Here is a 4,866-nt window from a genome sequence, read left to right as displayed (position 1 = left end):
GTAAAACTGCTCTGTCACCGGGGCCTTGCTCGCCGTGACGTAGGATACATGATATCTGGAAAATTTTCCTTATCAGCTCTTAGCTTTTGCTTGTGAAGCAGTTATCAGCTACTCGGGCAGTTAAAATACACACACACACACACACACACACACACTGTGTGTGTGTGTGTGTGTGTGTGTGTGTGTGTGTGTGTGTGTGTGTGTGTGTGTGTGTGTGTTTTACAGGAATATTTTCTTGCTTGCATACCGTATACTTCTTTCCCGGCGACTACTCTTTGTGAATTGTGCTCTAAAGTGTGCAGGCCAAATCTACGTTGATTTATTTACCAGTTTTCTGCCCGAGTTTTCTCCTGTTTTTGCACACCTTCATCTGAATATAGCGAATTTCGCTCTGAAGTTTCATCCTAATCCCGAGAAAACTCATTATTCTGCCACGGTAAAAAGTATGGAAAAACTCGTGGTCAATGCTTCAACGTTTTTAGGTGTGAATAGGTTAAGTATATTAGTTCAGTTTAACATGTTTACGTTCCTTGTAGTCCCGGGAATACTATGGGTGTCACACTCCCATCGAATTTGTATACTAATAATAAGACACGCATGTACTAAATTTGGTTGAAAGTCATCCAGATGTTGCTGAGTTACTCCAGCCGTCTTGAGACAGTGGTCACACAGCTTCCTGGCAAACCACCGGAGCTAAGTGGAGCCAGGCTTGGGTAAGACTTCGATGGCTGACCGTCAGCGTCTGCTGAACGCTGCTGGCACGCAAGGGGAGTCCACGACGTTTGAAACGCGGGTTTACTGCAGACTTCGTACACTCGTAGTACTCCATGAGGACGGCAAAATGTGTAAGCAGTAGCGCGTACTTATCAAGCGTTATTGATAAAATCGCAAGATAATTTCGGCCGTCAAATATGTACCTGTAAGTGGCCATTTTCACCACGAAGCGCCGGCAGCCGAGTGGATGCCGGCACGGTGGCTCAGCGTGTTCGGTCAGAGGACCCCCTGTAATAAAAAACTGAGTAAAGAAAGAACGATCAACTTGAGCGGCTGTCTTGTGACAGCCCAGACCAAACGCAACGGAAAAAAAGTGGTTAGCGTTCAAGCTCTTTAATCGCTGGATGGAGTCCCGCTCGTCAGTTTTTTTTATTTCTAACAGTCATTTTCTTTACTATTTATATTACAGTTGATGTAATGGGAAAAATACGTGTAATCCGATGAACTTTTATTAAATTTACAATGTTAGTTGGCAGTACACAAATTTTTACTATCACAAATAATATTCATAACTACCGACTATTAAACGACCAAACGGATAAAGTGATACTGAAAATGTTCCAGTTTAGAAAAGTGGTGATCAGGATCTATGTTGACTCCTGAGTACTTGGAAATTTTGTATATATTTGTGGAATTTCGGTCTGATTGCGACATGATTGGGTTGAAATTTACCGAAGTGTTGGTTTGGCGACACATACCTTTTCTCTTTTCTACGTAGCTTTTTAAAGGCTGGATTTGACGATCATTTTGTGCGCTTAGCGTTCAATGTGTCACTCTACATTGCCGCAAAAAAATGTGGAACCGGTAAGGAGAGAAGGACGCGAAATGAAACATTCTGGGTTAAGACGGTATGGGGTGTTATTTCAGTGATTACAGATTTAAGAAGAACCTGGTGGTATGGCCCCACTTACCAGTATGACGTTGCACCTGCTCTGGTCTGCGTGCATGCAGTGATTTGGTTGGAAACTTCATGCTTCCAAACTCAGTAGTCACTCCTCTAGTGTTGATGGCAGCCAACACACAGGACGGTAATTCCCTAGTCCGGCGCTGGTAGCCTCCGAGGATTGGTGTGGGATAACGCTGTATGTTTCAGGGAGTCCATTAGTTACTCTCGGGTGAGAGGTGCAGGTGTGAACAGGTTACGGTGTCCTTTGTGCAAAATGTGTCGATCTTCCTTCTGGTGGTCACACGTGGTCGACTGGAGCCTTCAGGAGTATGCCGATTCCAAAGTTACCATGGAGTCCAACCTCGGTCCACTGTCATGCCAAAAGTCTCATGAACCTCTATTTTGAACTTTCCGACCAGCTGACCAAATGGAGGCCCACAGTGACGCCCTTGTAAACTTTGCCAGGTGCTGATAACGTTCTCATTCGAATGATAATTAATTTAACCCCTCAGCTGCCTACAGGTGTTGTTGATATACGTCGACGGAACAGCTGAAAATGGGTGCCCCGACCGGGACTCGAACCCGGGATCTCCTGATTTCGTGGCAAACGCTCCATCCATCTGAGCCACCGAGGACAGAGTTGAATAGCGCGACTGTAGGGACTTATCCCTAGCACGCTTCCCGTGAGACCCACATTCTCAACTGTCAACAATCTACATACGTAATGTTCCTTCGTTTGTGCGAATGCGCACAGGTTGCCCGAACTCTTACGAGAATCGTCACCTTAGTGTGCGCGAGCAAACAGGTGGATGGGCAAATATCAATTAGGAACATTACGTATGTAGATCGTGGGCAGGTGGAAATGTGGGTCCCACGGGAAGCACTATTCATCTGCGTCCTCGGTGGCTCAGATGGACAGAGCGTCTGCCATGTAAGCAGGAGATCCCGGGTTCGAGTCCCGGTCGGTGCACACATTTTCAGCTGTCCCATCGAGGTATATCAACACCACCTGTCGGCAGCTGATGGTTTCAATTATCATTTATTCTAGAGAAGCTGCACGGTCATCAATGGTATCTGTTCCTTCGAGAACAGTTACTATCTTCATCTATTCTCATTCGAGATTGTGGCATCTCAGTGTCTTTCAGTGACGATTGACGTTCACGCCTCGTAAATGTCCCATGAACTCGGGTGGGCATTCTGTCACAGACGATTGCAAGTCTATAATCATTTACATAACCGTCGATGGTGTGAGTACGCGTGCGAAGTTACATTGACACCCGACCATGTCTTCTACGTTCTGCAGCCAGTTGGTAAAACGTTTGATTTCATTTACTATCTCAGTGTGATTCGACTAAAAAAGAGCTTAAATATAAAACGCGAAACAGGTTGCGTAGTAAAATAAAGAATTGTTCAGCAAGTAATGTTATTCATCAATTAAGTACACAGCTGTGGAGCAGTAGAGCGGCAGCTGCTACGTGGAGAACGTAGTGAATGCGGCGACCAGAAGCGCCCCGGAAGCGGCCGCTGGCGGCAGCGCCGTGCTGACGGCGGCCGCACGCCAACCCGGCAGAGTCGCCCAACGCCCACAGCCACAGCCACGGCCCACCGGCGTCTGGCTGGAGTCGGCCCGCTATCGATTGTGGCTGCGTGGGGTGGCCGGCGTCGCCCAAGCGTCGGCTGGCTCCTCCGCGGATGCTGCGGCAGCTGCAATCGATAGGCCTCGCCACCGCCACACATCCTCACGTCTACTCGCCCATCGTGTTCTCGTTTCGATCTCTCCACCTTTCTTGAAATATCGCCATCTTCCGTCTGAACTGCCTAACATACATATACTGTCCAGTCACATTAATGTAACCACGTGTCAAAAATCTGAATTACGAAACGTTCAGGAACAGTGTCAATGAAGTTCTGAAAGGTACCGACAAGGATGGGGACTACACAGGCTCCCGTGCCGTGGCGAACTGCGCTAGGTGTCTCGGTTGAGGAGCCAAGGCGCACCGAACCCAAAGGATAAAATTTAAATTGAAAACAGTCTTCATCGCAATCGTGTTAAAATATTTTTTTGAGTGACCGGTTTCGACTCTATGAAAGTCATCTTCAGACTCCAGAGTGGTGGATGGTCTCTGCTAGATGAGTTCCGTCGATCCTCGACCCTCGTGTAACTGAACAGTTACTAGGGTCGACGGAACCCATCTAGCAGTGTCCATCCACCGCTCTGGAGTCTGAAGATGACTCTTTCATAGAGTCGAAACTAGTCACTCACTCAAATAAACAAACATTTTAACAAGATTTCGATCAAGACTGTTTTAAAAACTTCTTGGCATATTAAAACTGTGTGCCGGACCGACACTCGAACTCGGGACCTTTGCTCTTTCGCGGGCAAGTGCTCTACCAACTGAGCTACCCAAGCCAGGAAGTTTCATATCAGCGCACACTCCGCTGTAGAGTGAAAATTTCAATCTAGAAGACTGTTTTAAATTTTAATTTCAACTACTTGTAAGATCTCTGACTTGTTGTTGTTGTTGTGATCTTCAGTCCTGAGACTGGTTTGAGGCAGCTCTCCATGCTACCCTATCCTGTGCAAGCTTCATCATCTCCCAGTACTTACTGCAACCCACATCATTCTGAATCTGCTTAGTGTATTCATCTCTTGGTCTCCCTCTACGATTTTTACCCTCCACGCTGCCGTCCAATGCTAAATTTGTGATCCCTAGATGCCTCAGAACATGTCCTACTAACCGGTACCTTTTTTGTCAAGTTGTGCCACATACTCCTCTTCTCCCCAATTCTATTCAATACTTCATCATTAGTTATGTGATCTACCCATCTAATCTTCAGCATTCTTCTGTAGCACCACATTTCGAAAAATTCTATTCTCTTCTTGTCCAAACTATTCATCGTCCATGATTCACTTCCATACATGGCTACACTGCATACAAATACTTTCAGAACGACTTCCTGACACTTAAATCTATACTCGATGTTAACAAATTTCTCTTCTTCAGAAACGCTTTCCTTGCCATTGCGAGTCTACATTTTATATCCTCTCTACTTCAACCATCATCAGTTATTTTGCTCCCCAAATAGCAAAACTCCTTTACTACTTTAAGTGTCCCATTTCCTAATCTAATTCCCTCAGCATCACCTGATTTAATTTGACTACATTCCATTATCCTCGTTTTGCTTTTATTGATGTTCATCTTATA

General features: G+C 45.7%; 1 non-coding gene across 1 annotated transcript; it reads left to right on the top strand.

Moving 5' to 3' along the window:
• Window positions 1–2,553: 2,553 nt before the first annotated feature.
• On the top strand, window positions 2,554–2,630 carry Trnat-ugu. The gene has a single exon. It is a non-coding gene; the product is annotated as a tRNA-Thr (tRNA).
• The last annotated feature ends 2,236 nt before the right edge of the window (window positions 2,631–4,866 follow it).

The sequence above is a fragment of the Schistocerca americana genome, chromosome 7, assembly GCF_021461395.2.
Source record: "Schistocerca americana isolate TAMUIC-IGC-003095 chromosome 7, iqSchAmer2.1, whole genome shotgun sequence".
Taxonomy (NCBI): domain Eukaryota; kingdom Metazoa; phylum Arthropoda; class Insecta; order Orthoptera; family Acrididae; genus Schistocerca; species Schistocerca americana.
This window is presented reverse-complemented; position numbering and strand designations above follow the sequence as displayed.